Source organism: Pseudorca crassidens, chromosome 19 (genome assembly GCF_039906515.1).
Source record: "Pseudorca crassidens isolate mPseCra1 chromosome 19, mPseCra1.hap1, whole genome shotgun sequence".
Classification (NCBI taxonomy): Eukaryota; Metazoa; Chordata; class Mammalia; order Artiodactyla; family Delphinidae; genus Pseudorca; species Pseudorca crassidens.
Genome location: NC_090314.1, coordinates 15,514,845 through 15,540,042, shown reverse-complemented (window position 1 = coordinate 15,540,042; position 25,198 = coordinate 15,514,845). Strand labels below are relative to the sequence as shown.

Sequence of the window (25,198 nt, the reverse complement as noted above, 5' to 3'; positions counted from 1 at the left end):
ACCCAACAGATCACTGAAGAAATCAAAGAAGAAATGAAAAAATACCTAGAAACAAATGACAATAAAAACACAACGACCCAAAACCTATGGGACGCAGCAAAAGCAGTTCTAAGAGGGAAGTTTATAGCAATTCAATCTCACCTCAAGAAACAAGAAAAATCTCAAATAAACAATCAAACCCTACACCTAAAGCAACTAGAGAGAGAAAAACAAGGAAAACCCAAAGTCAGTAGAAGGAAAGAAATCATAAAGATCACAGCAGAAATAAATGAAATAGAAATGAAGAAAACAATAGCAAAGATAAATAAAACTAAAAGCTGGTTCTTTGAGAAGATAAACAAAATTGATAAATCCTTAGCTAGACTCATCAAGAACAAAAGGGAGATGACGCACAGAAATAAAATTAGAAGTGAAAAAGGAGAAATCACAACTGACACTGCAGAAATACAAAGGATTATAAGAGACTACTACAAACAACTATATGCCAATAAAATGGACAACCACGAAGAAATGGACAAATTCTTGGAAAGGTACAATTTTCCAAGACTGAACCAGGAAGAATTAGAAAATATAAACAGACCTATCACAAGTAATGAAATTGAAACCATAATTAAAAATCTTCCACAAACAGAAGTCCAGGACCAGATGGCTTCACAGGCTAATTCTGTCAAATATTTAGAGAACAGCTAATATCGATCCTTCTCAAACTATTCCAAAAAATTGCAGAGGGAGGAACACTCCCAAATTCATTGTATGGAGACACCATCACCCTGATACCAAACCCAGAAAAAGATATCACAAAAAAAGAAAATTATAGACCGATATCACTGATGAACATAGATGCAAAAGTAATGAACAAAATACTAGCAAACAGAATCCAACAGCACATTAAAAAGATCATACACAGGGACTTCCCTGGTGATGTAGTGGTTAAGAATCCGCCTGCCAATGCAGGGGACAGGGGTTCGAGCCCTGGTCTGGGAAGATCCCACATGCCGCGGAGCAACTAAGCCTGTGTGCCACAGCTACTGAGCCTGCGCTCTAGAGCCTGTAAGCCACAACTACTGAGCCCACATGCCACAACTATGAAGCTGCACACCCAGAGCCCGTGCTCTGCAACAAGAGAAATGACTGCAATGAGAAGCCCACACACCACAACAAAGAGTAGCCCCTGCTCTCCACAACTAGAGAAAGCCTGCGCACAGCAACAAAGACCCAAGGCAGCCAAAAATAAATAAATTTAAAATAAATACATAAATTTATTTTTTAAAAAAAGGATCATATACCATTATCAAGTTTGATTTATCCCAGGGATTCAAGGATTCTTCAATACATGCAAATCAATCAATGTGATACACCACATTAACAAATTAAGGAATAAAAACCACATGATCATCTCAATAGATGCAAAAAAGCTTCTGACAAAATTCAACACCCATTTATGATAAAAGCTCTCCAGAAAATGGGCATAGAGGGAACCTACCTCATAATAAAGGCCATATATGACAAACCCATAGCAAGCATCACACTCAATGGTGAAAAACTGAAAACATTTCCACCAAGATCAGGAACAAGACAAGGATGTCCACTCTTGCCACTATTATTTAACATAGTTTTGGAAGTCCTAGCCACAGCAATCAGAGAAGAAAAAGTAATAAAAGGAATATAAATTGGAAAAGAATAAGTAAAACTGTCACTATTTGTCAATGACATGACACTATACATAGAAAATCCTAAAGATGCCACCAGAAAACTACAAGAACTAATCAATGAATTTGGTAAGGTTGCAGGATATAAAATTAATGCACAGAAATCTCTGGCATTCCTATACATCAACAATGAAAAATCAGAAAGAGAAATTAAGGAAACAATCCCATTTACCACTGCAACAAAAAGAATAAAATACCTAGGGATAAACCTGCCTAAGGAGGTGAAAGACTTGTACTCAGAAAACTATAAAACACTGATGAAAGTAATCAAAGATGACATAAACAGATGGAGAAATACACCATGTTCTTGGATTGGAAGAATCAACATTGTGAAAATGACTATACTACCTGAAGCAATCTACAGATTCAATGCAATCCCTATCAAACTACCAATGGCATCCTTCACAGAATTAGAAGAAAAAAATCTTACAATTCGTATGGAAACACAACAGACCCTGAATAGTCAAAGCAAACTTGAGAAAGAAAAACGGAGTTGGAGGAATCAGGCTCCCTGACTTCAAACTATATCACAAAGCTACAGTAATCAAGACAGTATGGTACTGGCACAAAAACAGAAATACAGATCAGTGGTACAGCACAGAAAGCCCAGAGATAAACCCACGCACATATGGTCACCTAATTTACAACAAAGGAGGCAAGAACATACAATGGAGAAAAGACAGCCTCTTTAATAAGTGGTGCTGGGAAAACTGGACAGCTACATGTAAAAGAATGAAATTAGGTTGGTTCCATGTCCTGACTATTGTAAATAGTGCTGCCATGAATGTTGTGGTGCATGTCTCTTTCTGAATTATGGTTTTCTCAGGGTATATGCCCAGTAGTTGGATTTCTGGGTCATGTGGTAGTTCTACTTTTAGTTTTTTAAGGAACCTCCATACTGTTTTCCATAGTGGTTGTATCAATTTACATTTTCACCAGCAGTGTAGGAAGGTTCCCTTTTCACCACACCCTTTCTAGCATTTATTGTTTCTAGCTTTTTTGATAATGACCATTCTGATCGGCGTGAGGTGATACCCCATTGTAGTTTTGATTTGCATTTCTCTAATAATTAGTGATGTTGAGCATCTTTTCACGTGCCTCTTTGCCATGTGTATGATGAAATGTCTATTTCATCATAGAAAAAAATGTCTATTTAGGTCTCCTGTCCATTTTTTAACTGGACTGTTTTTTTGATATTGAGCTCCATGAGCTGTTTGTATATTTTGGAGATTAACCCTTTGTCTGTTGTTTCATTTGCAAATATTTTCTCCCATTCTGAGGGCTGTCTTTTTGTCTTGTTTATGGTTTCCTTTGCTGTGCAAAAGCTTTTAAGTTTAATTAAGTTCCACTTGTTTATTTTTGTTTTTATTTCTATTACTCTAGGAGGTGGGTCAAAAAAGATTTTGCTGTGCTTTATGTCAAAGAGTGTTTTTCCTATGTTTTCCTCTACATGTTTTATAGTGTCTGGTCTTACATTTAAGTCTTTAATCCATTTGGAGTTTACTTTTGTGTACGGTGTTAGGTAGTGTTCTAATTTCACTCTTTTACCACAATGTTCATTGCAGCACTATTTACAATGCCAGGACATGGAACCAACCTAAATGTCCATCGATGGATGAATGGATAAAGAAGATGTGGTACATATATACAGTGGAATATTACTCAGCCATAAAAGGAAACAAAACTGAGTTATTTGTAGTGAGGTGGATGGACTCAGAGTCTGTCATACAGAGTGAAGTAAGTCAGAAAGAGAAAAACAAATACCGTATGCTAACACATATATATGGAATCTAACAACAAAAAAAAGAAATGGTACTGATGAACCTAGTTGCAGGGCAGGAATAAAGAGACAGACATAGAGAATGGACTTGAGGACATGGGGTGGGAGGGCAAAGCTGGGGTGAAGTAAGGGTAGCATCAACATACATACACTAGTGAATATAAAATAGTTGGCTGGTGGGAAGCAGCAGCATAGCACAGGGAGATTGGCTCAGTGCTTTGCAATGACCTAGAGGGGTGGGATAGGGAGAGTGGGAGGGAGGCTCAAGATGGAGGGGATGTGGGGACATGTGCATGCATATGGCTGATTTGCTTTGTTGTGCAACAGAAACTAACACAGTATTATGAAGTAATTGTACTCCAATAAAGATCTGTTAAAAATAAGTAAATAAATAAAGAAGATGGGTACATATATATACAATGGAATACTACTCAGCCATAAAAAAGGATGAAATAATGCCATTTGCAGCAACATGGATGCAACTAGAGATTATCATACTAAGTTAAGTAAGTCAGAAAGAGAAACACAAGTACCATTTGATATCACTTGTATGTGGAATCTCAAATATGACACAAATGAACCTATTTATAAAATAGAAACAGAATCAGGGACATAGAGAATAGACTGGTGGTTGCCAAGGGGGAGGGAGGTGGGAGAGGGTATGAGTGGTAGTTTGGGATTAGCAAATGCAAACTGGTGTATATAGAATGGATAAACAAAAAGGTCCTACTGTATAGCACACGGAACTATATATAAACCATAATGGAAAAGAATATCAAGAAGAATGTATATATATATATAACTGAGTCACTGTGCTATATAGCAGTAATTAACACAACACTGTAATTCAACTATACTATACTTCAATAAAAAATAAAAAGAAAGAAAAAACATCACATAAATTAATGAAAGAAATAAGTGATTGGCTAAAAAAAGAATCAATAAGAGAATTTGATGTGATAGCTGAATATAAATGTTAGCTTTTCCCAAGTACTACATAGAAGGTGGAATGGAAAAAATTCCATTCATTATAGCAAGAAAATCAATGAAAAAACGTGGAGACATAAAAGAACTGATATCCAGAGACTACTGTGACCTAATAAGAAAACTTATAACAATGTAAAATTTTCTTCAAAGATATTTTTATTTCTAAAATTTTTATTTATGTATTTATTATTTATTTACTTTGGATGCGCTGGCTTTTTTTAAAATAAATTTATTTATTTTATTTTTGGCTGCGTTGGGTCTTTGTTGCTGCACGCAGGCTTTCTCTAGTTGCAGTGAGCAGGGGCTACTCTTTGTTGAGGTGCATGGACTTCTCATTGAGGTGGCTTCTCTTGTTGCACAGCACGGGCTCCAGGCGCGCGGGCTTCAGTAGTTGTGGCACGTGGGCTCAGTAACTGTGGCTTGCGGGCTCTAGAGTGCAGGTTCAGTAGTCGTGGTGCATGGGCTTAGCTGCTCCATGGTATGTGGGATCTTCCCGGACCAGGGCTCAAACCCGTGTCCCTTGCATTGGCAGGCAGATTCTTAACCACTGCGCCACTAGGGAAGTCCCTGCATTGGTTTTTAGTTGCGACATGCGGGATCTTCGCTGCAGCATGTGGGATCTTTTTTTAGTTGTGACATGTGGCCTCTTAGTTGTGGCATGAGGGCTTCTTTAGTTGCGGTATGCGGACTAATTGAGGCATGTGAACTCTTAGTTGCGGCATGCATGCGGGATCTAGTTCCCTGACCAGGGATTGAACCCACGCCCCCTGCACTGGGAGCCCAGAGTCTTCCCACTGGACCACCAGCGAAGCCCCCAAAGATATTTTTAAAGTGAATGCAATTCCAATCAAAATACCATGAGGAGTGCTCGTTTTTGGCAGCACATATAGTGAAAACTGGAACAATGGAGAGAAGATTAGCATGACCCCTGCTCAAGGATGATGTGCAAATTTGTAATATGGTCCATATTTTTACTGTATATTTGTAAGTTGCTAAGAGAGTAAATCTCAAAAGTTCTCATCACAAGAAAAAGAAATTTGTAACTGTGTGTGGTAATGGATGTTATCTAGACTTATTGTTGTGATCATTTCACAATATATCCATATATCTAATCATTATATTGTATACCTAAAACTAATATGCTGTATGTTAATTATATCTCAATAAAAAGATACCATGAGGATTTTTTTTTGGGAGGTGGAGTGGGATTTAAAATTATTCTGAAGTTTGCATAAAGCATAACTAGGTGGGCTTCCCTGGTGGCGCAGCGGTTGAGAGTCTGCCTGCCGATGCAGGGGACGCAGGTTCGTGCCCCGGTCCGGGAGGATCCCACATGCCGCGGAGCGGCTGGGCCCGTGAGCCATGGCCGCTGAGCCTGCACGTCTGGAGCCTATGCTCCGCAACGGGAGAGGCCACAACAGTGAGAGGCCCGTGTACCACAAAAAAAAAAAAAAAAAAGCATAACTAGGTAGAAAAAGCCAAAGGTATATTGCAATAAAATATGTAAAGGAATGTGTGTAAACTCACATCACTAGTATTAAAACACATTACAAAGCTAGAGTAACTAAAACGACTAAGTTATGTTTCAAGAATAGACAAACATAAAACAAAAAAAATTCCTAGAAACACATGCTAGGATGCATCTATATCTATCTATACATATAGATTCTAGTATAGTGTATACATATATCTAGTGTATGATGAAGCTTAACTTTTAGTTAAGTAGAAACAGAATAAACTGTTCAATAAATGATGCTATTTTTAAACTATTTTGAAAAAATTAAGTTAGATCTCTATCTCACATCATTCAGCAAAATAAATTCAGATAAAAGTTTTAATAATAATTTTTCAAAAAGTAAAATAATGAGAAGAAAATATGATTATTCATTTGGTTTGACGTTAGGAAGACTTTTTAAAACATAAAAACAAAGTTCATAAAGGGAAAACAGAAGATTTGGCTACACAAAATTTTAAATCATTTACATTTGAGAAAGATCCCATAAATAATGGAAGGTAAGTGACAAATAGTATAAAATACTTTGAATATAAATGATTGAAAAGGGTTCCAACCCTTGTTAGGAAGGCCTTTTCAAAAAAAAAACAGTAAGTGAAAAATATTCCAATACAAAACAGGCAAAGGATATGAGAAGGTAACTCCTTGAGAAGACATAAACATGTCAATGCTCAAAAGTACCTGAGAATTTCTCTTTTAAACATTTTCAAAATCAGTTTATTAATTTTAGTGGTAATTCTCCTTATTTCAAAGATCCATGTTATTTTTGACCTTAAAAAGGAATAACTCAACTTGCTCACTGTATTTATTGTTTACTGGAAAAAATGTTTACTATTCTTGACTCCAAGTGTTATTCTGGCTATTTAAATTAAAAAACAAAAAAACGAACACAACACTGTAAATCAACGATACGCCGATAAAAATTAACATAAAAAAATCAAAGTGAGACTTAAAGTCTGAAGGTTTGCCACCTTTAAGGATATGCAAAAGATTGATTCATGGATTCCAGAAAGCAGAGGTCCCAAAACTCTGGTGGTAGAAATAGCACTAATATACACATGCACAAATTTCTAAATTAGCTGGTGCAGGAGTTCTGCTTCCAATATGACTAAGTTCCTACTGGATTAAATTTCCTGTGAATAACAATGATAAACTCAGGGTAAAATTATAAAAACAAATACCCAAAGGCACTAGAGAATGAACCAAACTAGGCAGATCTGTGAGGGATACTGACACTCAGAAGAAGGAGCTGGGACAGTTGGTGGCACCATACAGCACAGCTAAAACTCTGCTGAAAAATCCAGTCTTTAATAGCCTGAAGAAACAAAGGACAAAATTCAAGACAATCACAGCTGCTAAAAAACAAGGGAGGAAATCCCATAAAGGGGGTAGCCAGAGAGAGGAAGCCCCATATTCTGTGTATACACAATACTCAAATTCATTGCTGACTTCTGAATCATGCATGTGTAGATTAAATGTAAAAAACAAACAAACAAACAAAACCCAGACAAACGGAATGGATGTTTGACCTACTGCAGTTTGAGTCCAACCAACTGAAAAGCCTGATACACTAAAGCATCAACCCTCTCTGCAGGAATAAAACAAAATCCACATGACATTTACAATTCCAGGATAAAACCCCAAATTACTCAATATACAAAGAACCAGGAAAATGTGAACTACTCTTTTTTTAAAAATTTTTTTATTGAAGTATACTTGATGTATAACTTATAGGTATACAATATAGTGATTCACAATTTTTAATGGTTATACTCCATTTTATAATTATTATAAAATACTGGCTATATTCCCCTTGTTGTACAATATATCCTTGTAGCTTACTTTATACCTAATAGTTTGTACCTCCTACTCTCCTACCCCTATATCGCCCCCCTTCCCTCTCCCCACTGGTAATAATTTGTCTGTTCTCTGTATCTGTGAGTCTGCTGCTTTTTTGTTATATTCACTAGTTTTGTTTGTTTGTTTTTGTTTTTGGCCATGCCACACGGCATGCAGGATCTTATTTCCCCAACCTGGGATCAAACCTGTGCCCCCTGCAGTGGAAGCCCAGAGTCTTAACCATTAGACTGCCAGGGAAATCCTGTTGTAGTTTTTAGCTTCCACATATAAGTGATGTCATACAGTATTTAATGTGACCTATTCTTTTTTTTTTTTTTTTTTGCGGTGCGCGGGCCTCTCACCGCCGTGGCCTCTCCCACCACGGAGCACAGGCTCCGGACGTGCAGGCCCAGCGGCCACGGTCCACAGGCCCAGCCGCTCCGCGGCACGCAGGATCCCCCCAGACCGGGGCACGAACCCGCGCCCCCTGTACTGGCAGGCGGACTCTCAACCACTGCGCCACCAGGGAAGCACAGTGTGACCTATTCTTAAGAGAAAAGACAGTAAATGGAGATCACCTCTGAAATGACACAAATGTTAGAATTAACAGCGAGATTATGGAAAAAGTTACTAAAACTATGGAAAAAGTTACTAATATGGAAAAAGTTACACTGAGAAAAAGGAAAATGACTGAAATAAATGAAAAGATAGGAAATCTCCACAGAGAAACAGAAACTATGAAAAAGAACCAAATGTAAAGTGTAGGACTGAAAAAACAAAAACAAAACAAAACCAAAAGCAAAACAAAACAAACCCAATAATCTAATATCTGAAGTAAGAAAGTCACTGGATGTGCTTAAAAGGAAATGGAGGGGCTTCCCTCGTGGTGCAGTGGTTAAGAATTCTCCTGCCAACGCAGGGGACATGGGTTTGAGCCCTGGTCCGGGAAGATCCCACATGCCGCAGGGCAACTAAGCCCGTGAGCCACAGCTACTGAGCCTGCGTTCTAGAGCCTGAGAGCCACAACTACTGAGCCCACGTGCCACAACTACTGAAGCCCACACACCTAGAGCCTGTGCTCCGCAACAAGAGAAGCCACCACAATAAGAAGCCCGTGCGCCACAACAAAGTAGCCCCTGCTCGCCACAACTAGAGAAAGCTTGTGCGCAGCAATGAAGACCCAATGCAGCCAAAAAAAGGTTTCAAAAAAAAAAAAAAAAAAAAGGAAATGGAGATGACAAAGAAGTGAGTAAATCTGAAGTCAGAATAGAAATCATCCAATCTAAACAAGAGGAAAAAAAGAAAAATTAATAAAGCCCCTGATTTGGGTGACAATAGGCCTAACATACATGTAATTGAATCCCAGAAGGAGAAGGGACTGGAGCAGAAAAAATTAACTTCAGTAATAATGTCTGAAAGTCCCCCAAATTTGGTGAAAGACAATCTGTAGATTCAAGAGCACAGTGAACCCCAAGCAGGCTAAATACAAAGAAAATCATGCCTAGAATATCATAGTCAAACTACTGAATACCAGATTATAGAGAAAATATAGAAAGCAGCCAGAGAAAAATGACCCATCACATATACAGAACAACGGCTGACTGATGTCTTATCAGAAACTATACAGGCCATAAGACAATGGATGAACATATTTAAAGTACTGAAAATTTTCTACATCCAGTGAAGTGATCTTTAAAGAAGGAAGTGAAATAGAGACATTTTCTGATAAAAGAATACTAAGGGAATTTTAGCAGATATGCCTTACAAGAAAAGCCAAAAGCTCTTCAAGCCAGAGGAAAACAACACCACTTGTATACTTGGCTCTTCACAAAGAAATGGTAAATACCTGGGTAAATACAAACAACAATTTTTCTACCCTTTTAAATTAAAAAAGATACATAGATTTGTTTAATGCAAAATTATAACATTTTACAAACTGGATATCCCCATTCCAATGAATGAGGCTGGTTCCTTACCTAACACCATACATAAAAATTAGCTCAAAATGGGTCAAAGATCTAAACTTATGAGCTATAAAACTATAAACTCTTAAACTATAAAACTCTTAGAATAAAACAGGAGAAAATCTTTATGACATTGGATTTTGTAATGATTTCCTGCATATGACACCAAAAGCACATTCAACAAAAAATAGATTAAATGGTAAATTTTATTATCTATCTATCTATCTATCTACTTATCTATTATATATATCCAGCAGCTTGCAGGATCTTAGTTCTCTGACCAGGGACTGAACCTGGGCCCCCAGCAGTGAAAGCATGGAGTCCCAACCACTGGACCGCCACAGAATTCCCAATGTTACATATATTTTACCACAGATACACAAACAACACCTTAACAACACAAGGATTTAGCATTATTTCAAATGTTTGCTAATACCAAGTTAGTAGAAATAAAATTTGCATGTCTTTGAAGTAAAAATCCAAAGACCAAAAACAACCCCATAACACTGTCATGTGGAGTTTATAATGTATACAGTATATTATATACATATGTATGTTATAGTATATGGTATACACCATATAACAACTATAATAATAAAAGAGCAATGGGTAACTGGAACTGTATGGTTGCAAGATTTCTACATTTTATGTGAAGTGGTACAATAGCAACTCTAAGTAGTCTGAAAAGTTAAGGATGTATTAAATATACTATAATCTACAGAACCACCACTAAAAAACTGCAAACAAATAGTTAAAATGCCAATAAATAATTTAAAATGGAATTCTAAAAGAAAAATCATATAATCTAAAAGAAGTCAGGAAAGTAGGTGCAAAAGGAAGACACAAAATGGAGGAAAAGAAAAAAAGAAGGAACAAAAAATCAGAAGGGACAAAACAGAAAACAACTAACAAAACTGTAAACCTAAATTCAACCACAGGGATAATTACATTAACTGTTAATAAACTAAATACTTCACTTGAGAGGAGGAGATTGTCAGTATGGATTGAAAAGTAAGACCCAGCTACATGCTGTCAATAAGAGACACATTTTACATATGAAGATACAGACTGGTTAGATGGGAAAAGATACACCATGCAAATAATAAACAAAAGAAGACTGGAGGGACTTTCCTGGTGGTGCAGTGGATAAGACTCCGCACTCCCAATGCAGGGGGCCTGGGTCTGATCCCTGGTCAGGGAACTAGATCTCACATGCATGCTGCAACTAAGAGTTCGCATGCCACAACTAAGGAGCCCACCTGCCGCAACTAAGGAGCCCACATGCTGCAACTAAGGAACCGGCAAGCCACAACTAAGGAGCCTGCGAGCCTGAACTAAGGAGCCTGCTTTCTGCAACTAAGACCTGGTGCAACCAAATAAACAAATACTTTTAAAAAAATGATTGAAAGAAGACTGGAGTGGGTATATTAATATCAGAAAGGAATTAATTTCAAGGCAAAGTATTATCAGAGATGAAAGAGGGGCATTTCACAATGATAAGATGGTCAATTCATCAGGAAGATATAACAGTCATAACAGTGTATGTGCCTAGTAAGAGACCTGCAAAATACAGGAAACAAAAACTGACAGAGTTAAAGGGAAGAACAGAAAATCCACAATCATATTTGGAGATTTTAACATTCCCCTCTCAGAAATTTTTAAATTAATTAATTAATTAATGGCTGCATTGGGTCTTTATTGTGGCGAGCAGAGGCTACTCTTCGTTGTGGTGAGCAGGCTTCTCATTGCAGTGGCTTTTCCTGTTGCGGAGCAGGAGCTCTAGATGCGTGGGCTTCAATAGTCGCAGCACGCAGGCCCTAGAGGGCGTGGGCTTCAGTAGTTGTGGTGTCTGGGCTCAGCAGTTGAGGCGGGTGGGCTCAGTAGTTGTGGCTCGCGGGCTCTAAAGCACAGGCTCAGTAGTTGTGGCACACAGGCTTAGTTGCTCCGGCATGTGGGATCTTCCTGGACCAGGGATCAAACCCATGTCCCCTGCATTGGCAGGCAGATTCTTAACCACTGCGCCACCAGGGAAGTACCTCCTCTCAAAAATTAATAGAGCACCTAGACAAAATATTAGTAAAGACATAGAGGATCTCAACACGATCAACCACTTCAACCTAATTGATATTTATAAAACACTATGGCCAACATACAGAATACATTCTTTCCATTGTACATAGTTATGGTCTTCAACATAGATACGTGCTAAGCCATAAAACAAGTCTCAATAAATTTTAAAAGGACTGAAATAATGCCAAGTATGCTCTCTGATCACAATGGAATTAAATTAGGAATCAGTAACAATAAGATATCCAGGAAAACCCCAAATATTTGGAAATTAAACCACACACGTCTAAATAATCCATATGTCACTACATACAGATCCTACAGACATCAAAATAATAGCAAGACATTATTATGAACCATTTTATGCCAACAAGTTTGCCAACTTAGATTTAACACCAGTATTGGTGGCACAGTGGTTAAGAATCCACCTGCCAATGCAGGGGACAAGGGTTCAAGCCCTGGTCCAGGAAGATCCCACATGCCACGGAGCAACTAAGCCTGTGCGCTGCAACTACTGAGCCTGTACTCTGGAGCCCGTGAGCCACAACTACTGAGCCTGTGCACCACAACTACTGAAGCCTGCGCGCCTAGAGAGCCCGTGCTCCACAACAAGAGAAGCCACCGCAATGAGAAGCCCGTGTACCACAACGAAGAGTAGCCCCTGCTTGCTGCAACTAGAGAAAGCCCACGCACAGCAATGAAGACCCAACAGAGCCAAAAATAAATAAATAAATAAATAAATATATTAAAAAAAAAACAACCCACCAATATTACACAAACTCTTTTGGAAAATGGAGGAGAAAGAGGAGATTAAACTTCCCAAGCCATTCAATGAGGTCAGCATAACTCTAATTCCAAAACCTGACAAGATATAACAACATAAATATTCCTCATGAACACAGACAAACATCCTTACCAAAGTATTGGCAAATCCAATACAGCAAATAGGGTTTATTCAAGTAATGCAATGTTGTTTAAACATTTAAAAATCAATCAGTGACTCATAAAACTTAACAATAAGAAAACAAACAACCAAATTAAAAAATGGGCAAAAAATCTGGATAGCTCAATGAACTAAATATACAGATGGCAAACACATGAAAAGATGCTCAACATCATAAATCATTAAAAAATTGCAAATTAAAACAATAACGAGCTACCAGTACACACCTATTAGAATGGCTGAAATCTAAAATACGGACACCACCAAATGCTGGTGAGGCTGTGAAGCAACAGGAACTTTCATTCATTGCTGGCAGGATGCAAAATGGTACAGCTATGTTGAAGGCAGCTGGGCAGTGTCTTACAAAGCTACACATAGTCTTAGCATATGATCTAGCAATTGTAGTTCTTCGTATCTACCTAAATGAGGTGAAAACTTACCTCCATATGAAAATGTTTATAGTGGCTTTATTCATAATTGCCAAAACTTGTAAGCAACCGAGATGTTCGGTAGGTGAATGGATAAACAAACTGTGGTATGTCCATACCATGAATATTATTCAGGAATAAAAATAAATATCATTATTTCATGCCATGGAATATTATTCAGGAATAAAAAGAAATGAGTTCTCACGCCATAAAAACAACCTTAAATGTATAGTTAAGTGAAAGAAGACAATCTGAAAAGGCTAAATGTGATTCCAAAGCTTGTATGATTCTAGCTGTATGACACTCTAGAAAAGGCAAAACTATAGAGACAGAAATAAGACCAGTGGTTGCCAGGGGCTAAAAGATCGAGGGAGGAAAGAACAGGTGGAGCACAGAGTATCTTTAGTATCAGACAGGGTATCTTGTGTCTGATACTATAATGGTAGATACGTGTCATTAAATATTGTCAAAACCCACAGAATGTACAACACAAAGAGTAAACCCTAGTGTAAGTAATGTAAATAATGTAAACCCTAATGGACTGTAGTTAATAATAATGTACCAATATTTGCTCATCAGTTGTAACAAACGGGCTACACTAATACAAAATGTTAATAATAGGAGAAACTGCTGTGGGGAGGGGTGGCGGGGGAGAGCTTGGGTTTTCAAGCTCTCATAAAGTAATAGCCATAAAACAAAAACATGATAAATTAGATTGCATCAAAATTAAAAACTTCTGTTCAGCAAGACACTGTTAGGAAAACAAACAGGCAAGCCATGTACTGAGTGAAAACATTCACAAAACATATATATTTGACAAAGTACTTGTATCCAGAATACATAAAGAAATCTTATAACTCAATAACAAGAAAACAAACAACTCAAAGAAAATGGGCAACAGATCTAAAACAGACCCTTCACAAAGAAGATATACAGATGGCCAGTAAGGACATGAAAAACTATGTAAATTCTATATTAGTCATCAGGGAAATGCAAATTAAAACCCAAAATGATGTACCGCCCTCCTCCCGCAAATGAGGACGTGGAGCAACTGGAACTCTCGTACATTGCTGGAGTGCGTAACATGGTGCAATCACCTTTGGAAAAAGGTCTCGCAGTCTCCAATAAAAAGCATCCATATATCCTATGACTCAGCAATTCCAATCCTAGGCATTTACTCAAGAGAAAACACATGTCCACAAAAAGGTTTGTGTACAACTATTCATAGCAACTTTATATGCATAATAGCACGAAACTGGAAACAGTCATCAATCCATCAATCAGAGCATGGGTAACTGTGATATATTCATAAAATGGAAAACTACTCAGCAACGAAAAGGAATAAACTGCTGATAAATGTAACAACATGGAGGAATGCCAAAAACTTTATACTGAATGAAAGAAGCCTTACTCAAAAAAGTATACGCTGTATGATTCCATTTTTATGAAGTTCTGAAAAAGGCAAATCTCATCGACGGTGGAAAAAAAAAATCAAGACAGGGACTGCCTCTGGGGGTAAAGGTGGAGATAGGGGAGCATAATAATAAGACTCTAAATTTTGATAGGTTTTGGGTTACAGAGGTATACGCATTTGCCAGAACCTAGCAAAGGTATATTTACTGTTTGTCCCTATCACTGTATGTAAATTTTACCTCAAAAGAAAAAAGCCATCAACGAATACTGAACTCTAGTTAATGATATATATTCATGCTGAAGGATTTAGAGAAACTGTATTGACGACATAGACCAAAAGGAAACATGATGGATGGAGAGATGGATGGATAGACAGATACATGACAAAGCAAGTATCGTAAGATGAGGATGACAGAATCCAGATGCTGAGGATAAGTGAGCTCATTGTAAAATTCTTTCAACTTTGCAGTATAATAAAATGTTGGAAATCAATTATATCACTAGAAAATAAAAAGACAATGTATATTTGGATGCAGTGGACGTGGCTGTTTGGATGAAAAAAAGAGAATCTATCTTTATCCTTGTTGCCTTCACTAAATGTTTGTCTCCGTAGCTATTAAGGAAAACGGGGTGTCAGAATGCTGGTTTCGCCACTTAATAGAAGTCTTCAGCTGCTTGTGTCATAACATTGGCTCTGATATAATTCTTCAGATTTGAAAGACTAGAGATGTTGAAAATGTAGAGGCAGTTTCAATACCCAGAAGGCAGGGCTGGGAACTGAGACTTACACATTTGGCTCTGGCACCCGGTGGGGAGGGGGCAATGACTGAGCTAGGTCAGAGGTGGCCAGTCACAGAGACCCTCGCCAGCTCCAGCAGTTCTCTGTCTGGATGTCGGCCCCACATACTGGCTTAAAACCTCAAGAAACTAGAAGATCTCACCAGTGGGATCAGCCAGAGCAGCTGAAACACGTCCCTGTAAACAATAAATGTTTATCTGGGCAGATAACCTGGCAGATAGCCGCGTCCTGATCTTAGGCAACTTGAAACCCCACAACGGGAGGCTGAGCACAGAGGGGCCCTTTGCCTTTGCCACACGGATAGGAAGGCAGAGATGGAAGGTGGACCTGGCTCCTACTACAAGAGAGGCGGCAGGAAGCCACTCTGCAAGTGCCAGCTTCTCTCCTGGGCGACGGCCAGATTCCCTTAAACACAGAGGGTGGGGACAGAGAAGTCAAGTGAGCCAGCACTAAACAGTGCCACCGCACGAAGCTGGCTGTTACACCACAGCCCTGAAGGTATTGAGGGGCTCTGGCGTGTTGGCTGCGGCCACAGGAACCACACTGGCTGAGGGCTTCCCCAGGCCTGGGTGGGAGGCTCATCACTGACTCCGGCCACACACAGGCTCAGTCGCCACCTCGGTCAGTGGCGAACAGCTGCTGAGAGAGGAGGGGCAGACCCAGGGATGCTGTGCTCTGCACAGCAACATCTGACACTTTAGGAGACTCCAGACAAGACTCGTAAGAACCATATGGCTTAGACCTCACGGAGGTACCAGAAGAAAGGGTTGTACAGGGAAAGAGGCAGCTGGAAGAAAGGAATGGAGGTATGCTGATGGCACAGAGAGGCCCTTCACTGACAACTGTCTCTGCAAACAATTTTACTACCAGTTCTGAAAACCCCACGCCCTAACTGAGGGATTAAATCTTGGCACTGGTTATTCCTCCCATTTATATGCCTCTGCCCACACTGCTCTTGGGACGGCAGAGGACAGGGAAGTGGAACTCACAGTTTGCCTAAAGGGAAAGTTCAGCTCTTGTTCGGCAGATTATGGTTGAATTCTCTTTCGGGGAAGAGAATGAGATAGTTTAACAAAGGTTCTTTGCTCTGAAAGAGTACCACGTTAAGCCCAGAAGAACAATAAGGGTGTGGATCTGGGATGGAGCCTGATGGAGAAGTGTAGGAGAGTGTGTGTGTGTGTGTGTGTGTGTGTGTGTGTGTGTGTGTGTGTGTGTGTGTGTGTGTGTGTGTGTGTGTGTGTGTGTGTGTGTGTGTGTGTGTGTGTTAATGTGGGTTTTTTTTTCCAGGGTTGGGGGAGGATGCCAATCCATTCTTTAGACTTCATTCGCACTTATAGCTGCTTTATAATCATTTCCTGAAAACACAGTAGGAAGAGAGTGGTATTTGCTCACCCCACCCTCCATCTAACACTGCCCCAGCAATCCAACTATGTGCTTTAAACTGAGAAGAGGCCAGTTTTTTGCCTTTGGCAGCACTGAAGGCCAGACATTACCAGCACTCCTGTGAACAGCTCAAGGATCCACCCAAAGAAGACTGCACACACTGAAATCCAAGAGGACTATCATTTCCAGCACAACAACCCAGGGGAGAAAGAAGAGAGCTGAGGAAGCTGGGTGGGACGGTTGGGACACTTCTAAGTTCTGACACCAGAACACCCAAGTGGTTAGCATAGGAATTTTGGTAGAGTGGTGACAGATCAATTCTAGTGTGGGAAAGCCCAAATGCTATAATAAAAAAAGTTATCTGTATACAAGGAGAGAGATGAGAATGAGGGTGGGGTGTAGGCTAGAGGGTAGTAAGGTGGAGAAAGCATATTTAGAGAACTGGGTAGCTGCTGAGCCAGTCCAGTTCTGAATACACAGGAGATGTTCCAGCCTCTTCAGGAGAGGCTGATGCAGAGTGGTTATGTGCAGGCCAGGACAAACAGGTTCCATTTCTGGTCTAGAAGTTGACTGGAGGGCTCCTCTGCAAGACAGTTGTAATAAAATGTTGATACACAGACACCACAAACCTACTGCTCCTGGCTATCCAAGGCCAAAGGCATCTTCTTCCAGAAGAGCTGTGTGATAGCCTCTAAGCTCTAAGACACCCAATTTTATTTACTGAGTTTTCCTGTTTACTCTGAGAAGATCTGCAGATCTCCCTAGAGAGTCTTTAGAGAGATGCTAAGGAGGGGAGCAGGGAGACCGCTGTGAACAGTTCTAAGGACACAACTCTTTTACACCCTAACATTACTTCTTACCTGGCAGGAAAGAGAGAATGGACATGGAAAGGGAGTTCCCTAGTTTGTTCAATTAATTAACTATTTAATTGGTTAGTTCTAGTATCCATCCTTTATTTTTTGTCTCTCATGTGCAGGATTCTCTGGGACTCCTGACCCTCATGGAAAATGGAATTGGAAGTATGACAGTTATGGGCCTCTGAAGGCACTTTCTGTTGTTTGTTGTTTTTCCCATGACAATAGCATCAGAGTGATGAACAAGGTATAAATGCTTTAAAATAATCAATATTTTCATTTAGAAAGGAAATTTCTTTGAAAACAGTTGACCCATTTTCGGTACCACAGTCTCTGTTTATATGAAAATAAGAAGAGGCAGAAGGAGTTCCATTTCTGCCAGAGACAGTCTGTCTTTTGTTAATTTTTTGAAAGCAATAGGTTCTCTCTCTATATATGTATGTATGTATGTATGTATTTATTTATGGCTGCCTTGGGTCTTCGTTGTTGCGTGGGCTTTCTCTAGTTGCAGCAAGCGGGGGCTACTCTTCCTTGTGGTGCACGGGCTTCTCGTTGCAGTGGCTTCTCTTGTTGTGGAACACGGGCTCTAGGCACATGGGCTTCAGCAGTTGTGGCACGCAGGCTCAGTAGTTGTGGTGCGTGGCCTTTAGGGCACGCAGGCTTCAGTAGTTGTGGTGTGCGGGCTCTGGAGCGCAGGCTCAGTAGCTGTGGTGCACGGGCTTAGTTGCTCTGCGGCACGTGGGATCTTCCCAGACCAGGGCTCGAACCCGTGTCCCCTGCATTGGCAGGCGGATTCTTAACCACTGCACCAGCAGGGAAGTCCAGCAATAGGTTCTTTTTAAGTTCTGGAGCAAACTAGACACTTCCAAAAGGAAAACAGAGAAGGAGATAGGATCTGATGCTGCACGACTTGTGGCTGTCTCATATCCCAGAGAGAGAGAGACAGAGAGACAGAGAGACAGAGAGAGAGACAGAGACAGAGAGAGCGTGTGCCTGGAGGGACCTACCCCCTCCTGGAGGCAGGCCTCTCTAGGCATGCTTTCCATATGTGCAGTCATCCTGAGCCCAAAGATGATTCAGGTACTACAAGGCCTCTGCAGGTGTCACCATTGCCCAATGTTTTAGAAAGGAAAGAAAATCTGGGAAAAGAATCTAAAAAATAGTGGATACATGTATATGTGTAACTGATTCACTTTGCTGTACAGCAGAAGCTAACACAACATTGTAAATCAACTACACTCCAATAAAAGTTAATTTAAAAAAAAAGAAGAAAATCTGAGGATGATTCTCTAGGGCTGTGCTGTCTAATACAACAGCCATTAACCACATGTGGCTATTTAAACTTAAATTTAAATTAACTAAAATTAAATACAATTAAAAATTTAGTTCCAATAAATAGAAAGACATCCAGGTTCATGGGCTGGAAAACTTAATATTGTTAAGATGACAGTACTACTCAAAGTGATCTTCAGATTCAGTGCAATCCCCATCAAAATCCCAATGGCATTTTTTGCAGGAACAGAAAAACAGATCCTAAAATTCGTATGGACTCTCAAAATAGCCAAAACAATTTTGAAAAAGAACAAAAATTGGAAGACTCACATTTCCCAGTTTCAAAACTTACTACAAAGCTACAGTAATCAAAACAGTGTGGTACTGGCATAAGGCCATAGAGACTAGTAGAACAGAACACAGAGCCCAGAAATAAACCTTCCTATATACCGTCAATCAATTTTTGACAAGGGTGCGAAGACCACTCAGTGGGGAGAGTCTTCAACAAATGGTGTTGGTAAGGTTGGATATTCCCATGCAAGAGAATGAAGATGGAGCCTTATCTTACACCATATTAAAAAATTAACTCAGGGCTTCCCTGGTGGCGCAGTGGTTGAGAGTCTACCTGCTGATGCAGGGGACACGGGTTCGTGCCCTGGGCCGGGAAGATCCCACATGCTGTGGAGCGGCTGGGCCCATGAGCCATGGCTGCTGAGCCCGCGTGTCCATAGCCTGTGCTCTGCAATGGGAAAGGCCACAACAGTGAGAGGCCCGCGTACCACACACAAAACAAAAAAAACAAAAAAAACAAAAAAAACTCAAAATCGATCAAATACCTAAATGTAAGAGCTAAAACTAGAAAACTCTTACAGGAAAACACAGGGGGAAATCTTCATGACACTGGATTTGGCAATGATTTCTTGGATCTGACAGCAAATGCATAGGCAAAAAATGTTTTAAATATAAGATGGACTTATCAAAATTGAAAACATTCATATACTAAATGACACTATCAAGAGAGTGAAAAGACAACGTACTGAATGGGAGAAAATATTTGTAAATCATTTATCTGCTAAGGAATTGATATCCAGAATATATAAAGAACCCCCTACAACTCAACAACAACAAAACAAGCTGATTCAAAAACGGGCAAATGACTGGAAAAGACATTTCTCCAAAGAAAATTGTCAAATAGCATAAGCATATTAAAAGATGCTCAACATCATTAGTCCCTAGGAAAATGCAAACCCAAACTACAATGATATACCCCTTCACACCTACTAGGATAGCTATTATCAAGAAAACCAGAAAAAAGAAAAAAAAGAGAACTTTGGTGAGGATGTAGACAAGGTTCATAGTAGCACTACTCACACTAGCCAAAAGGTGGAGCAACCCAAGTGTCCACCGACAGATGAATGATGAAAAAAGTGTGGTGTGTATATATGTGTGTGTGTGTGTGTGTGTATATATATATATATATATATATATATATATATGTTAGAATTATTCAGCCATAGAAAGGAACTAAATTCTGACACAGACAACAGCATGGATGAGTCTTGAAAACACTATGCTAAGTGAAATAAACCAGACACAAAAGGACAAATATTGTATGATTCAACCTATATGAGGTACCTCGAATATGCAAATTCATGAGACAGAAGGTAGACTAGAGGTCACAAGGGGCTGGGGGGGTTTCTGAGAATTTCTTATTTAATGGATACAGAGTTCCTGTTTGCAATGATGAAAAAGTTCTAGAAATGGATGAGTGATGACTGTAGAACATTGTGAATGTACTTAAATGTTACTGAATTGTACAATTAAAAAATGGTTAAAACAGTAAGTTTTATGTTATGTATATTTTACCACAATTTTAAAAAATTAAAAAAAATCATTTCCTCAGGGGCACGAGCCACATTACAAGTGTCAATAGCTATATGTGGCTAGTTGGCTACCATACTAGACAGTGCAGAGTAGTACATTTTTATCACTGCAGAAAGTCCTATTGGACAGCACTGCTCTAGAGCTATATTAAGACCACCTGATCCTGTTTTCAGCCGAACCATCCTAAAAGCTGCCTCTAGCTGCCTTATCCCTTATTCCAGGGTACCACTAGCCTGCCTACTTCCTCTCTAACCACTGTAAACCCCCTTAGCAGTGTAAATTTGAAAGTTTACAGTACTATTTCACAAGTGCTATTTCATTTAATATTCAGAACTGATGGGGATGGTGGTGTTATTCCTTTTTCTTAGGCTTAAAAACTAAGGCCCACAGTTTTGTAAGTGGAGCTGGGATGCAAACGCTTGATTTTGAATTTTGTGTTCTTTCCACCTCTACACCACACTGCCTCTCAGAGGGTTTTGTCATTTTCACCAGCACTGACATCACCAAAAAGCATTCACTGAGCTGCACATGCTGATGTCCAGGAGGCTGTACAATGGTGGTCATCCTCTCCTTAGAAGTTTCCAACCTCAAATATGTTATATCCCCGAAGGCTTCCTTTTCCAACCTGCCCATTTTAATCAACAGTAGCTCAAATACTTCAGTTATTTAGCCTCAAAATTTTATAAAGATGTTCAATTCTTCCCTCCTTTACCCTACTTGTACTTTAGGAAAACCAAGTCATATTGTAATGCTGCTGCTGGTCTGAGCTAGATTCTCATCACCACAATCTTAGATAACATACTGCCAACCGGCCTCTTGCTTTTACTGTTTCTCCCCTCCTAAACCCTGCCACCAGATTAGTCCTCTGTATCTCCAATTCTGTCATGTTATTCCCTAACATTATATTTTTTACATAATTTTTTTTTAAATATAAGGAAGAATAAATGGCATGTAGGCAGCAGGGCAAAGACATTTAAGAAAATAAATGAACAATAAGATGTGTCTCCCATGAAACAAGTATAGTCCAGAATATGTTCATTTTGGGGGGAGTGAAAGTAAGAATGAGAACACATTGAGCTATTTCAGGAAGGTAATCTTAGTTCAACATCAGAAATGCATTAATGTATATTCCCATACTAACAGGTCAAAAAAGACATAACACATGATCATCAACAGATGAAGGAAAAATATTTACTGCAATTTAACTCATTTATTTATGATGAAAAATAACCTCAGCAAACCAGGAATAGAAGGGAACATCCTTAACCTGATGAAAGATATTTATCAGAAATCTATGGCAAACAGCAGATTTAATGACACAAGATTAGAAGCACTGCTATTTAAGTCAGAAAAAAGTAAGGATTTCTGTTATTCTGTCATCTATCATTAGAACTAATGCTACTAGGGTTGGTAGATATAGCAATAGAAAAAATAGCACTTACGTTTATACCATTAATAGCCAACTAGAAAATATAATATTCAAAATAGCAATTAAAGCTGTGCAAAGGGTCTTCCCTGGTGGCGCAGTGGTTAAGAACCTGCCTGCCCCAATTTTTAAAACTTAAAATTTTTTAAATTTTTAAAAACTTAAAAAAAAAAGCTGTGCAAGGGTTTTATGGAGATTTCCAATACACATAAGTCAATAAATGATTCATATCCAGACCTACAAATCTATATAAACCAATCAGAAGAAATAAGGAGAGAAAATGGGCAGAAATATGAACATGGGATTCAAAGAAGAGGAAATGCAAATGGCTAATAAACATATGAAGAAATGTTTAACCCCTCTAGTAACAAAGAAAATGAAAAATAAAACAAGATATTTAAAACCCATATAACTGGCAAAAATTAAAAGTTTGGAAATGCCTAGTATTTTTTAAAATTAATTTTTATTGGAGTATAGTTGCTGTACAATGTTATGTTAGCTTCTACTGCACAACAAAATGAATCAGGCATATATATACGTATATCCCCTCCATTTAGGACAGTACAGTGCATTAAGTAGAGTTCTCTGTGCTATACAGTATGTTCCCATTAGTTGTCTACTTTATACATTATCTATAGGGTATATATGTGTCAATCCCAATTCTTCCCACCGCACCCCTTTCCCCTTTGGTATCCATACATTTGTTATCTATGTCTGGGTCTCTATTTCTGCTTGGCAGTTAAGGTCATCTCTACCATTCTTCTAGACTCCACATATATGAGTCAATATACGATATTTGTTTTTCTCTTTCTGACTTACTTCACCCTGTATGACACTTTCTAAGTCCATCCACGTCTCTGCAAATGACCCAATTTCGTTCCCTTTTATGGCTGAGTAATATTCCATTGTATATATGTACCACATCTTCTTTATCCATTTGTCTGTCCATGGGCATTTAGGTTGCTTCCATGACCTGGCTATTGTAAATAGTGCTGCAGTGAACATTGGGGTGCATGTGTCTTTTTGAATCATGGTTTTCTCTGGGTATATGCCCAGCAGTGGGATTGCTGGGTCATATGGTAGTTCTATTTTGGAAATGCCAAATGTGGAAATGTTTGAACTCATTTACCTTCATAGGTAGTGTAAACTGGTATGATCACCTTAGAAAGCAATTTGGCAACAGCTAGCAAGGTTGAAGGTGAGCATACCTTACAACGTAGCAATTCTGTTTCTGATATATTTCCTAGAGAAATTCACACATTAGTACAAAGAGACTGCAGTACTGTTGGCAGTGGTAAAAAATTGGGCATCTACAAGAAAAGAGATCAATGAATTGTGGTATATTCATAATGGAATACCAATTAAAGTGAAAGAAACATGCATCATGAATAAATGAATAAATCTAAAAACTGTAATGTTGAGTAAGAAAGCAAAGCAGATGATGGTCACAGTGTGCCATGTGTACGAGTCTAAATGAACAAAATAATACTATGTTGTTAATGGATATATACATATTAAAAAGATACACAGGACCTCCCTGGTTGTGCAGTGGTTAAGAATCCGCCTGCCAATGCAGGGGACACAGGTTCGATCCCTGGTCCTGGAAGATCCCACGTGCTGCGGAGGAACTAAGCCCACGTGCCACAACTACTGAGCCTGCGCTCTAGAGCCTGCAAGCCACAACTACTGAGCCCATGTGCCACAACTACTGAAGCCCATGCACCTAGAGCCCATGCTCTGCAACAAGAGAAGCCACCGCGATGAGAAGCCCGCGCACCGCAACGAAGAGTAGCCCCTGCTCGCCGCAACTAGAGAAAGCCTGCGCACAGCAACAAAGACCCAAAGCAGCCAAAAATAAATAAATAAAAAAAATCTTCAAAAAACCCCCACATACACAGATATAATGAATTCAGGACAGTGATTACCTTTAGGGAAGGAAAAAGAGAAATGGGATCCAACAGGGATACAGAAGGAGCTCCCACTGTATCTATGATGTATTATTTCTTTTAAAGCTGGGTGGAATGTACCCAGGTGTTTGTTAACTATTCCATTTTTATGTAAGAATCATTTCTTTAAAAAGAAAACCAAACAGCACTCCAAAGCCCTCTCCAGGCCGTGTGGGTCCTGGGGGCATAGGAGGGAGGCTGGGAGATCAGGAGAGGCAGGCAGGAGGCTCCCTCCAGGACAGGAGGAGGAGCAGGAGAGGGGGTGTGCCCCACCCACTTGAGCCTGGGAAGCCTGCTGGGCTCCCAGGTGGGGTCCCCTGCTCTCTGAGACCAGAGAAGGGAGGCATGCCTGGGACCCTTCTGTTCCTGGCCCCTTCTGTTAAGCCTAAGCCCCACCCCCCACACCTCCCAGGACCTTTTCCAGCCCTGTGGGTCCTAAGCCTAGGCCGTGCCCACCACCCAAACCTCACCCCTGCTTAGGCCCCACCCTCCACAGCCAAGGCCTTTTTCTCCTCTTTTTTACTACTGTGGTTCTGTTTTACCTTCTGGTTGTTGTTTCACCTATATTTTTATTTTTATATTCTTTCTAACATATTTGTTAGTTTCCTAATCTAATTTTATTTTTTACTTTGTTATTGTTCTCTCTTTTTTTGCTGCCCCACACGGCTCGTGGGATCTTGGTTCACAAGCTGGGGGTGAGGCCAAAGCTCCTGCGGTGGGAGCTCTGAGTCCGAACTACTGGACTAACAGAGAACCTCAGACCCCAGGGAATATTCGTTGGAATGAGGTCTCCTGGAGGTCCTCATCTCAGCACCAAGACCCAGCTCTACACAACAGCCTACAAACTCCAGTGTTGGAAGTCTCAGGCCAAACAACCAGTAAGACAGGAACACAATCCCACTCATTAAAAAAAAAAAAGAGACAGCAAAAAAATACGTCACAGATGAAGGAGCAAGGTAAAAAACTACAAGACCAAATAAATGAAGGGGAA

At 39.5% G+C, this 25,198-nt stretch overlaps 1 protein-coding gene and 1 non-coding gene across 8 annotated transcripts in view; one reads left to right on the top strand and one right to left on the bottom strand.

The window, feature by feature from the left end:
• Positions 1-25,198, bottom strand: part of SMG6 (SMG6 nonsense mediated mRNA decay factor) — a 236,544-nt gene that overhangs the window by 52,309 nt on the left and 159,037 nt on the right. The gene's annotated exons all lie outside the window — the stretch shown is intronic.
• Positions 5,341-5,449, top strand: LOC137213703 (U6 spliceosomal RNA). The gene has a single exon (XR_010938326.1). It is a non-coding gene; the product is annotated as a U6 spliceosomal RNA (small nuclear RNA).